The sequence below is a fragment of the Physcomitrium patens genome, chromosome 6 (genome assembly GCF_059467195.1).
Source record: "Physcomitrium patens ecotype Gransden chromosome 6, ASM5946719v1, whole genome shotgun sequence".
Classification (NCBI taxonomy): Eukaryota; Viridiplantae; Streptophyta; class Bryopsida; order Funariales; family Funariaceae; genus Physcomitrium; species Physcomitrium patens.
The window spans coordinates 6231304-6245276 of record NC_143415.1 but is presented as its reverse complement, the minus strand read 5'-3'; the positions used below and the strand labels follow the sequence as shown (position 1 = coordinate 6245276).

Sequence of the window (13973 nt, the reverse complement as noted above, 5' to 3'; positions counted from 1 at the left end):
CACACTTGCTAGAGCAACTACCAATTTGCCAGTGTCATTTCCATCCTAACAACTTGGTCTGCAATAGTTTTTTGTGGGCAGTGATCAATTCCATCACAGAATATAATGCCATTCAACACTGTTTACATACTTGTAACTGCAATCGAAATTAGGGTTTACTTGCCAAATAGGAGACGAAAAAACTGATCATGAACTACACAATTTGTGCACAAGTTATTTTGGCAGAGAAAACAAGGCTTGATATCGCTCATTCATGAGATAAAGAATTGTTCTCTTTGTTTTCTGGTTGTAAAGTTATACTGACAACACAGTGCAGAATTGAGTGAAAATTTCAGACTTGGAGTACTCGAGTCAATGTTCACCAGTCTAACCCAGCTGTTTCTTTTCCCAATAGCTGGGTTTATTTTTGCCGAAAAAGGAATTTCCATAGTGAAAAAGATTCGAGCATTGTTCCAGGTTCTCTTCGAATCTCTTCCAGCAAAATTTTGTCAACCTGTGTACATTTACTTGCTTCTACCGATTTAACATTGAAGCCAGTGATTTCAGGGAAATGTTTCTCACCGTAATTTCGTGGGACTGAGCCAGAAAACCAAAGTTGCTAAATACGCATTGGATTCTTGCGCCCTCATGGACCAATAAACGATGATAAGTTAGAGGTTTGTATCCAAAACTTCGAGAATGCTTGTTGCTGATAGTAGAATGTAAGATGCCGATTTTAGGTTCAGCATTATTATATGTATCACCCACTTGGACGCAGATGCACTCTTCCTGCTGTGGGACGGCATCTTGTTATGTAATGTATCCAAAACTTCGAGAACACTTCCCAACGTCGTCCACGATTGGGTTCATAGCTCCGACAATTCATCTTGCTGTTGTGGAGGAAATTGATCGCCAGACCGTTCATCGATGCTCTGCGCGGTGCACATTCGTCTTAGCCGATGACTCAAAGATGAAAATTTTACCTGGCATAATTATTTTAGAATAACTTTTTTAAAACACTGTGAATTAGGAAGAAATTGCGTGTATTGTTCCTTGAACTATGAGGATGCTGACTTTAGATTGAACTCAAACAATTGCACACGGCGATGTCGGTGAGCATGTTCTTAAAATAAAATACCAAATGAAAAAATATAAATAAAAATAAATCAGAGAACATGCTGCTGGAGACTCACATGTAATTGATTCATGTGACATGCAGACTTGCAACTTTAATCCAAGGCATAATCAATATAGATCACACCAAGCATCCTCACACTGACTTTCTGGTGAGAAATTAGGTCCATAAAAACTTGATGGTGTGCTACAGTTTCCAAGATTGGATTCCTTAACTTCTGGTCACAAGATGAAAGACACAAGCAAAATTTGAAGGAAAAAACCACCTGATTTGCATTATTCAGGAACTCTGGAACCTTTGCTAAGCATGCTGCTGTGTTGTAGTAAGCATGGTTACTACTGCTGCAAATAAACACAAGTAACTTAATACAAGTTATAGAAGATAAGACGTCTTATTCATGGAGGGATAACCTAGCTGCAGTAGGTAGTAAAAGGTTTCTACCTAGTCCTAAATTTGATAGTAGTGACATCATTGTCACAAACAGCATGGTGAGAGTGGAAAGTGACATCATTGCAAGAAAGGAAGGGCAAGTTGGATATAGCCAATGCTTCTCCTAAACTTGCACTCATCATTCTTTAGTTATGGTGCTTTATCACCTCACTTCAACCAAGGTTCTTGAGCAACTACAATATACAGTCAATGATTTATTATTGGAAGGTGTTGTACTATTTTGATTTTGTTTTTTTAGTTTGTTTTTCAATTATGGAGTGACCAATCCTCAATTTTATTTTTTGTTGTATTCAATTTTAGATCCTTCTCCTTGTGGTTTGGTTGATCAAGATGACTCTTTAGTGTGTTTGCAAGTCGTTTTTCAATTTGGTACAACCTTGACTACTGTTGCCTATATCACAAAGAGACAATAAGAATGGTCTTGATAATTCTTTAGTTGGTGAGGTTCTTTTCTTGGTAGTGTGGTTAAAAAAGTCACTGGAGCTTGGAGTTTTATAATAGACATACTCTCTAAAATTTTACACTGTGCATTGTGGATATAGTACACAGATTTTTACATCTTGGTTAAAATATGGAAAACAAGTTTAAAATTACAAAGAAGTAGAGTACAAGAAATTTAGAATTTGAAAGAGAACAAAAGAATATCTTCAATTCAAAATCTAAGTGAGGCTAACTAAGGTTGAATTTTGTTTTTTATACATCTATGTTGGTATTATTTTTAGTCCAATTAATTCTTTATTTTCAATAAATTCAATCAAACCTAATACTTTTGTAAAAATGTTAGCTTGTTGCAAATATATAAGAGTGTATCAAACCTCAATTATTTTATCTTAATACCTGTCTCTAATTTAATAATAATTTAATTCTATGTACTTTGTTCTTTGGTACATAACTAAATTTTGAATTAATTTAATATTCCTTACATTGTCACATAGTAATGGTATAGGACCTTTTTCATTTAAGTAGAATTCCTTGAGTAATCTATAAAATTAAGTAATATTGTAGGAGGCTTTTGAGAGAATACGATATTTGGCTTCTATTAAGAAAAATACAATTGATAATTGGAGCTTATTTAATCATGCTATTAATATTAATTCTAATTTATAAAGTACATTCAATATAGATTTGTAAGAGTCTAAGTCTTTTATCCAATTTGCATCGACAAGAGTAAGTAATCTTGTCTTGTTATGAGAGAGATAAAATATTCTATAGTCTAGAGTACCTTTGAAACATTGCAATATTTTCTTTGCAACAACCAATTTAGTGAGTTGAGTATTTTTCATGTACCTTGATACCATACATACATCAAATTGTATATTCTAATGATTGATAGTTGTATAGAGTAGCTTCTCAAAAAGACTTTAATATAGCTTGTGGTCAATTGTAGGTGTTCTAATTTCTTGTTGAAGCTTGAATTTTGGATTCATTAGTATTGAAGATGGTTTGTAGAAAGTCAATCCAAATATATTTAATAAGATTTGAATATAACATCTTTATATCTTTGAATCTAATTCAAACCTTCAAATTATTAATATTAATATTAGATTTTAGCTTTGTTTTGAATATTAATTTATCAATTTTATGATAAAATAAAAAATCCAAAAATCATTAAAACAAACTCATTAGCAATAGAAGAAAGTGCATGATTGTAGTACAAAAGGTATTGGCACTTATATCATGTTAGATTATAATATTTATCACAAATTTGTTAAGTGTAAGGATTTCCATTTTTTTAGCTTACTTTGAAAGTTATACAAAGACTATTTGGCAAGAGAATAACATTGAAAGAGATTTCTAAAAGATTCATTATATCATATTGTTAAGAATGAAGTTAGCAAATACCAAAATCAAATAATAGTATAATGGCATATTTACTATTAATTGTATACCAACTACCAGCGTACTTGTAGATTGAGGCTATTCATACCACTAACTATCTAATCAATTTAGGTCCTATCAAAGGTAATGAAGGCGTAACTTTAAAATAGCTCTATAACAAGGCATAATCGCATATACAGTACTTACAAATCTTTGAATCAATTGTCTATCTACACATTTAAAAAATATATATATATCAAAATTAAAAAGAAATAGAATTAGATGAAAATTCTTAGAATATGAAACTTAAAAAAGGTATATAGAATATTTGATCCTATACATTATAAGATCTATATTAGCCAAAATATAGTATCTGACAAAATTCTAATAATGAAATAAAATTGGATTATTTCTAAGATCTAAGACCCCTCTAATTCATAGCAATATAAATCCTATTATAATATAGAATGGTATAGATCAAAACAAAATTAAACAAAATTAAACAAAATATAACATGAAAGATAAAATAAAACAAAAAAAATAGAACAAAATTAAACAAAAAATATAAAATCAACTTTATTAAGAAAAAAGATCAATGCCATATTTAATTAGTATCAAGGAAATGAAGTTCAAAAAAGAAATCCTCAGTATACTCTTATGTCATTCAAAAGAAAAAGAAATTTACTTAAAGATGATATAATATTAATATAACAAGATATAAATAAGATATTTATATTATTGATATATAAAAATAGATAGTTAGAACCATGTTTGAGAAATTATGGAAGTTTTTAGAATTGGGATTAGATTAGTGGACTAGATAGAATCCATTGTGGAACATTCTAGAAAGAGTTTAGGGTGGTTATCTAAGTGGGATCTACCAAGGAACCTTCTAGAATGAGTTTAAGGTAGCTATCTAAGTGCGATCTATCATCTATAAACATTGTAGAAGGTCTAGAGTGGTAGAAAAAAGTATAAATAAGATTGGCCAAGGCCTTTTTAAGCATCTGGTCAAGAATGGCTTTAGATCTTTTTTCTTAATATAATTGGATTTTATATATTTTTTTTATTCTATTCTAATTTTAGTTGTTCAATTTTATCTTTCATATCTTATTTTGTTTAATTTTATTTAGTTTTATTTTGGTCCAATTTATCCTATCCTGTGATGAAGTTTTATGTTACTATAGATTAGAAGGGTCTTGGACACTTGAGATAGATCAATCCTATTTCATTGATATCAGAGTAAGTGTTAGACTATTTTTTGATAGTGTGTCGATAATCATCATCTAGTCCAAGATTAGTTGTTGTGGTCACATTGAATATTATGCTGAGGCTACCATGGATTATTTTTAAAAGTTAACTAGGAAGTGAGAAGGCATTGTGATAATGGAGTGTAATAGAGAAATTAAAACATGGAAGATATGGCAGAATAATCCCACATAGAGGTTCAAATACAACACCTCTTAGGCCAGGTAGCTACTTTGTAAGGGCAAATAGAAGCCTCGAGGACAAGAGAGTCAATATTTACTAAGTTAAAATTGAATAAGTCTAGTAGATACTCTGAGACTTCAAGAAAAAAAGATGTATATTAATAGCTATTCAATATGTGACAATATTTCTAACTATCTAGAGCAAATGCCACTAAAGGAATTATATATGCAGCCAATTATTTGATAGATGTGACAACCATTTGGTAGCAACATTGAGTTCAAAGCTATGGAGCTCAATGTAGATTTTTTGATTGAGAAGAGTTTGAAATTGAGTTTAAGAATGAATTTTGGCCCATCTATCTCGAGAAGATAGCACACAATTAATTGATGTCTTACAAAATCTAGGTCAGTGAAAGATTATGTCCTTCGATTTAAATCCTTATGTTTCTAAATTGATAATATTTCAAAGAAAGAAATGATAAATCAATTGCTACGAGGTTTGAAACATGGAATCTAGTAAGAGATGGAACTAAAAAATCCACAAATATTCAAAGAAGCAATTTGGATTACTCAGATGGTCGATGCTATAGATTTCAAAAATTATAGAGCACAATCCATAGCACGAAGTTCTATGGCATTATCTAATACTATGGCACAACAATTAATATCAATAGAGATTGATGCCTTACAAGAATTATTGATACTACAAAGATAAAAAATATTAGTACAAAAGAGATTGTATTTCTATTATCAAGAGCTAAGCCATCAGATTGAAGGTTGTTTAAAATTTCAAAATTCAAGCACGAATAATATAAGGCGGGCTCATAGTCTTAAAATTCACCAAGTTGATAATGAGATAGAGCAAGAAAACAAGGCTCCCTAATAAAGGCACTGAGGGCCGGTATTGGAGATAACTATTATCTCTCAAAGATAAATTTCATGGCCTTGGACAATTATAAAAAAAAGTCAATTGGTACATCTAACGAGACTATTAAGAGAACAACTATGTTGAGTGCTTATAGATTGAAGCTCTACGAAAAATTGCATCTCAACTGAAATTGCCAACTAATTTAGAATTAAAACTAACCCGATCAAGGAAAGAAGTATATATATTAAAAATAATCAAGAAAAAATATTGAATGAGACATGAAAAGAAGCAACCTTGAAGTTGACTGACACTTATATCTTAAGGGAGAGATTCAAAGTAACAAAGCTAAAATATGATGTTATCCTTGATATACCATGGCTAAAAATAAAAAGTAAGTAAATTGATTGAATATCAATGATAATTTTTTTTTAAAGATAGTAAAGATAAGGCAAGTCTTTACACCTCTGCATTAAATAAAGAGAAAAGACAATCTGCAATCAAAGATTTTTCATAGAAATGACCTTTATGAAGAAACAAATACAATATAACGAAACAATATATAAGGTGGTTCCAAATCTTGTATCAATTGTAGGCAAGACAGTTGAAGGAGAAAAACGATCAAATTAATTCATACAAAAATATCGAGATGTCTTTTCAAACAATCTACCTAGTGGCATGCCTCCTAATTGAGGTGCCTCCTTTCACATAAAAATATAGACTTGGAGCCAAATCAACAAGTTGACTAATTTATCTCTTAATACCAAAAGAACTTTAATTTCTATGGAAGACATTAGATGAATTCTTGGAGAAATGCCTCATTTAAAAAAACACATTACCATAGGAAGTACTTATATTCTTTGTATCCAAAAAAGATATTAGACTTTACCTTTGCATCAATTATTAAGGCCTCAATAAGCAAATTATTAAGAATGCATATCAACTTTCATGTATGGATGAACTTCTTGACCAACTTTGAAGTGTGACCATCTTTAGTAAATTAGATCTTTGGAACAGCTATTAGCAAATACTTATTATAAGACATGATATAGAAAAGATGGCATTTTGTATGCACTATGAATATTTTTAATGGCTAATTTTATCTTTTGGTCTCACCAATATTCCAGCCTCTTTTATGAGTCACATGAATACATTGTTTAGACATCTTTTGGATAAGTATGTAATTTTTTTCATTGATGATATCCTTGTATATAATAAAATCCTTAAAGAGCATGAGAAACACGTACAAAAAGTGCTACATCTACTACAAGATAATAGCTTTTATTGCAAGCAATCAAAATGTAAACTTTGGAAGTCAAAATTCACCTTTTTGGAATATGTAGTATCTATCAAAGGCATGCATATGGAACAAGATAAGGTGAAAGCAGTGGAAGATTAGCCAACTTCCAAAGATGATTCTAAAGTCTACTTATTATTAAGCCTTCTTGGATTTTATTACCATTTTGTTTGATAATTTACATAAATTATTGTCTTATTGACAAACATATTAGAGAATGGTGCTTCATTTGAATGAAAATTGGAACAGCAAAGCACCTTTAATAGGTTAAAAGAGGCACTCATTACTACTCCAATATTGCAACCATATGATCTCAACCTTCTTTATATGCTTGACATTGATACTTTCAACTTTGATATTGGAGTGGTCCTTCAACAAGACTTTCATAGTAGCCTTTAACTTATAGTATATGAATCATGCAAGCTTAGAAGGACAGAGTGCAATTACTCTTTATGTGATTGAGAGCAATTAGTGATTGTACATGCTATAAAGATATAGTAATATTATTTGTTGAAGAAACCAGTGGTTGTTTGGATTGACCATCAACTTTTGCTACATCATTTACATTTGAAAAATATGAAATCACAATATTATTGTTAGGAAGAATAATTATAGTTTTTTGATATTCAGCTCGAGTACTAAGAAGGGTAATAATTGTCATGGACATATGCATGTAAGCCAATAATTACCTATATAAATAAGTAGAAATACATAAAAGTAAATTAATTCTATAATATCTTCTATGGAAGCTTCCTAGAAGCTTTATAGATGCTACTTTGACTTTATAGGTGTCTTTAATTGACTTTTTGATTTAGAAATATGGTCAACAAGTTAGCCATGTGCCACACATGTTGTTAGCTTGAAGACTAAGCTAACTATGTGGCTCACACGTAGAAAAACTTGCCTTGTAAGTTAAGGCATGTGTCTTACAAAGTCAACACATATTGAAGGTCGTATAGAACATTGCCACATAGCCCTTAGTTAGATAGTATATATAGAGACAAGAATAAAGCCTTCTTCACTCTTCTCAACTCGTTTCTTGCTTCTAATCTAGTTTCAAGAGTCTCAAGTTTTCTTGACTTTTAGCAATAAGTCTTCTACTTTCTTTTAATATATATACTTTCTTATTTCTATTTTTTCACTCTTTCTTTGACACGGATTTCATTGAATTATGCATCATCTTTTAGTTCATGTCCTTGACAAATTGACAAGAGTATACTTATAGTATCAGAGCTTTGTTTAGTCTTGATTAAGAGTGGATTATCCCTTTTTCATGATAAGACATAAGCATATTAGAAGTTGCGGATTATCCTCTTTTAAATTGATATTATTCTTAGTATTTTTTTTGTCCTCAAGTCCTTTCTTCTACTTATCTTACATGATATTAAATATTTATTTAAGTATTATTATAACAGAGTTTATTAAAATAAAGAATGCAATGACATAAATGCAAGAGCAATTGAGGGAGTTGATGCTTGCAATGCATCAACTTAGCTTACCACCACAAAGATCAACAAGAATGATAGGAAGTGAGGATATAGAAATGATTAAAGTTGCTTCGACATCTGCACCAAATCATATCCTTCTATCCATGATGGAACATCCTTCAAGAGAAGTTTGATGGTATAAGATCCAAATTTCAAGGATTTATCAAACAAATATAATTTGTGATTGAACTTCAACCTCAAAGCTATTCAACTCCAAGATCAAAAGTTAGATTCATTGGTATACTTCTTTTAGATACAACAATATTATAGTTTTTATCTTTTTTTGAATGACAAGATCTAATATTGGATAATCTAGAGGCATTTTTGAGAGAATTCTAGTCCATGTATGGAAAACATAATACAACTCGTATTGCAACCAATAAGATCCATACTTTGTGACAAGACAATCAATTTGTAACATTATATGCTTCATAATTTTGATAACTTGCAACTGATATCAAGTGGGATGATGTTGCACTTATTAGCCAATTTCTCTATGGATTACAATATGAAGTAAAAAAATTGATGCTCAATTTATGTGATCCTCAAATATTGACTCAAGAAATTGACTTTGCTATGAAATATAATAATTGACTTTTTGAATTATGATCTAAGAGTCATACAAATGGGCTTCAACATTACTATAATTCGATGGCAATACCAACATCTCCTCAACATATATATGCAAAAGTTGAAGATATGCAAATTGATGAGGTACATTTTAAACCTCTTATTAAGTAAGAAAAGACTTGTCTTTGTCAAGAAGGATTGTGCTAATATTATAGAGAACCTAAATACACTATTCAATATTGTCTAAAGAAGTGACAAAATCATAAAATGAAGAATACATTTGTCAAAGAAGACAATGTGTTGGAAAACAAATTTGTCCAGTTACAATAGGAACCATGCGGCTAGAATCTTATATAATTTCTAATAAAGGTCTTATCTTCTGCTCAAAATCCTCTATTTATTTTGTAATAAATGTGCATTTAGGACCTAATAATTATAAAGCCTTCGCCTTGATAGATTCAAGAGCCTCAACTTGTTTTTTAGATATATAATTTGTTAAAAGTCATAAAATATCATTAGTACAAAAAATCAAACCTGTTCATATAAAAGTCATAGATGGTCATTTGTTGTCTTCTAGAGATATTACTCATGAAACAGTTCTTATAGATGTAGTAATAAATGGTCATAGTACTTACATAATCTTTAATATAATTAGATCTCCTTTTAATCTAGTCATTTTAGATTTATTATGGTTAAAAAAGTATAATCCTTGCATAGATTGGATTTTTTATATCCTTGATTTCTCTAAAAGCATAATTAAGAGTGAAATTAATCTAGTAGAAAGTCAAGTCTAATATAATTAAACTTGTATTTGTAGATATAAGAGCTTTCTTGCATGTTGTAAAAAAAAGATCACCTTGTGTTATTTATACCTTATCTATTTCTAATGATGCAAAGACTTCAAGAGGCATTCCAAAGCCAATATCAAGAATTTTAAGATGTATTTGAAAAAAAAAAAAATGCAGATACTCTTCTAGAACATCATCCTTATGACTACTCAATTAATCTTCAAGAAGGAGCACAATTGCCATTTGGACCAATCTATAATTTATCACAAAATAAATTGGCTGAACTCAAGGAATATATTGAAGAAAATCTAACTAAGAATTTCATATGCTATTCCAAATCACTAGTAGGAACTCCAATCTTATTTGTGAAGAAAAAAGACAAGTCATTGCAGATATGTCTTGATTATCAAGGATTCAATAAGATCACCATGAAGAATAGATACCTTCTACCTTTGATATCTGGACTTCTTGATCAACTAAATCAAGCTAAGATCTACACAAAAATAGATCTATGGGTAGCATACAATCTAATACGTATTAAAAAAAGAGATGAATAGAAGATTACATTTCAAACTAGGTATCGATATTTTGAATACAACGTCATGCCTTTTGGACTCATAAATACAATGACAGCTTTTCAACACCTAATAAATGATATTTTTTGAGAATTTTTAGACGATTTTGTTGTTTTATTATCTGGATGACATCTTGATTTATTCTAAGAATAAAGATAAACATAAACTTCATATTTGTCATGTGTTATAAAAATTAAGAGATGCACGACTCTATGCCAAGATAGAAAAGTATGTATTCCACACTATTCAACTTGACTTCTTAGTATACATCATTTCAAATGATGGACTTATGATGGATCCTAAGAAAATTCAAATAATTATGAATTGAAAGATTTCAAAAATAATAAAAAATGTCTAATATTTTTTGGGTTTTGTAAACTATTATTAGATCTTCATCAAAGACTTCTCTCAAGTTGCAGCTCCAAAAAGATATACGTTTGACTTGCATAGATAAACTTGAGTAAAATAATGAAGTTGACGCATCTTTTGAAACTTTGAAGTCAACCTTTATTTTTGCACCAATCTTTTGGCAATTGGAATGGCTTATTGTCTTTTGGCAATAAGTCTTTTGAATTTTTTTTAATATAGGTACTTCCCTATTTCTATTTTGTCACTCTTTCTTTGATACAGATTTGATTGGTTTATGCATCATCTTTTAGTTCATATCCTTGATAATAACATACTGTGGAAGATAGCTTATTCTAGATGCCGAATTTAAAAGAAAAATCAAGAAAAAATGCAAAAATTGCTACCATTAGTAGAATCATTTCAAATCTAATCAAAGGAATAAAATGGAAGGAAGTTATGTATTAAGATGCTTATTTTAAGATAATTAGCAATCAACTAAAAGCGGATTATATATACTATCAAAATTATAGTTTTAGTAATGGCTTACTCTATTTCAAGAAGTAAATTTATGTCCTAGAAAATGCTATGCTCTAGATGTGCATACTTCAAGATGGACATGATATTCCAACATCTGGACATCTAGAGCGAGAGAAGATTCTTGAATGGATACCAAGGATATGGTTTTGGATAAGTTTGGATCATAATATTCAAGCTTTTGTACACTGTCATGATATAATACAATTAATAGTTGAAAAGAATGAAAATTTTATTATATCATAGAAGATCTTATTTCAAATATTATAGCAAATTATCTTAGAAAATAGACAATAGTCCAAAAGAAAATAAAATTAAAGATGTAAATATTATTCTTTTGAAAAGTAGACTTCTATTTACTTTGTAAGGCCATAAACAAGGCAAAACAAGGTAGAATAAAAAAATAAAGAATATGAATATATATAAAAAGAAGGTGGGAGTTAATTTTAGCAAAAATTAATTAAAAAAGGCAAAATTTGCTATCCTGAGAGGATTGGATATCAACTTGGATCAAATCAGATCCTAAGATACAAAAGTAGGCATCTACGACAATTCAACGATTTTTTTGCAGATTGAAGAATGGAATTAGAGAACAAACTTGAAAAGATTTTTGTAAGCATTGATTTTGAAAGATTTGAGTGTATAATGACTTTTTAAGAGTTTTTCAAAGACACAATTGTTTTAGGTGACTCTGAAATTCATAAAATAAAAAAAATATTACGTTTTGGAGAATTTTATAAGTTTGGTAGTAGATCTATAATTTAAAATTTGAAAACTTATGTTATTAGTTATTTGAAGTGTATGCTACAAGTTTAAGCTTGATCAAGCGATTGAATTGAAGGTTATTGAATTTAAAAAAAGTTAAAATATCAAAATTGAACTTTGAAAGGCAATTATGATTTCTAAGATCTTCAGTAATATATTCATTGGATTGGGATAAAATTTGAGTGAAAGAATAATACACTTAATTTGCTACACATATATAAAATCTGAAAATAATTGAATGGTTTGAAAAAGAAATATTAGAAGTTCAATATTTAGATTGGAGTAAGAGGCTGGCCAACACCCAAGTAGATTTTAAGATTTTTCTTCCATTTAGTGAATGCAAGTATCTTCAAATTTTTTGTGTTTTTTATGAACTTAGTTTTTGAGAAGTGGGTAAAATTTTAAGGAAGATCAATATTTCAATTGATAGATATTAAGATTATAAACAGTACTAGGATTAGATTGAGTTGATTTAGGATTTAGGATTTAGGATTTAGGATTTGATTTAGGATTTAGGATTTAGGATTTGTCCACGATTTAGTCTAAGATTTAAGATTTGTCTAAGATTTGGTTTAAGATTTAAGATTTGTCTAGGATTTGGTCTAAGATTTAAGATTTATCTAGGATTTGGTCTAGGATTTAAGATTTGTCTAGGATTTGGTTTAGGATTTAGGATTTGTCTAGGATTTGATTTAAGGTTTAGGGCTTGTCTAGAGTTTGGTCTAGGATGTAGGATTTGTCTAAGATTTGATTTAAGATATAGGATTTTTCTAGGATTTGGTTTAGGATTTAAAATTTTTATAGGATTTAATTTAGGATTTAGGATTTGTCTAGGATTTGATTAAAGTCCATTAGGATTTCAATGAGGATTAAATTAGAACTTAGTTGAGATTTATTTTAGATATATTTGTGATAATACGACAGCACTCTTGTAAATCATGTCAATATAATAAAGTATGCAACATAGCATCTCTTGGACTATTATTGCCAATTCCGCTACCTATCGCACATTGAGAGTAGATGACCATGGATCTTATTATGTGTTTATTGTAGATACCTCATAATCATATTATAGTTGTTGTCTTTCTTGATCAATTCTTGAAGCAACTTCACTTGGCTATGGTGTATTCGGATATTGATGCATCAGTATTTGTAGGAGTTTTCTTTGATATTGTCTTTTGTCACCATGGATTATCTTGTATCATCATTTCAGATCGAGATCCATGCTTCATAGAAATTTTTGACAAGCCTTGTTCAAGCTACTAGGCATATAACTTGTTATATCTATAGCCTTCTATCTCCAAACAAATAAACAAATAGAGTGTATAAATTGAACCTTGGAAGATATATTGCAAGCATTTGTGATGGTTTATTATAATAGTTGGGATGAATACTTGACGCCTTTGGATTTTACTTACAATGATAATATTCAAGCAAGTATCGATCATTCACTATTTTTCTTCAATATCAATCAACATCTAATTACACAATCACCCATCTATCATTTCATCAATACCAACAATCCGACAATGGAGGAATTTATACAAGGACTTACAATAGCCTTACAAGAGGCATGACACTACCTCTTCATTGCACAAAATTAACAAAAGTAATATGCGGATAACTATCGGTAATACAAGACCTTCTGGGAAGATGATTAAGTGATACTCTCCAATGCCAACTTGCCACTTGCCACATCAACTCAAATTTGTAAACTAGTATTTCAATGACTTGGATTTTTTAGTATTTTTACAATGATTTTTGATGTTACATACTGCCTCAAGCTTCCACCATATATTTGGATCTATTTAGTCTTCTATGTTTTGTAATTGAAGGAATTTCATACCAAGCCAAAGCGCTTTTTGGATTGCCATGAACGACTAACACCACCAATTGTTGTTGATGACCAACAAGAATATGCAGTGGACAACA

At 29.9% G+C, this 13973-nt stretch overlaps 1 long non-coding RNA gene across 1 annotated transcript; it reads right to left on the bottom strand.

The window, feature by feature from the left end:
• Positions 1–668: 668 nt before the first annotated feature.
• On the bottom strand, positions 669–1472 carry LOC149989122 (uncharacterized). The gene is made up of 2 exons (XR_016503248.1): positions 1173–1472; positions 669–962 (listed from the first exon to the last, which is right to left on the bottom strand). It is a non-coding gene; the product is annotated as an uncharacterized LOC149989122 (long non-coding RNA).
• Between the last annotated feature and the right edge of the window lie 12501 nt (positions 1473–13973).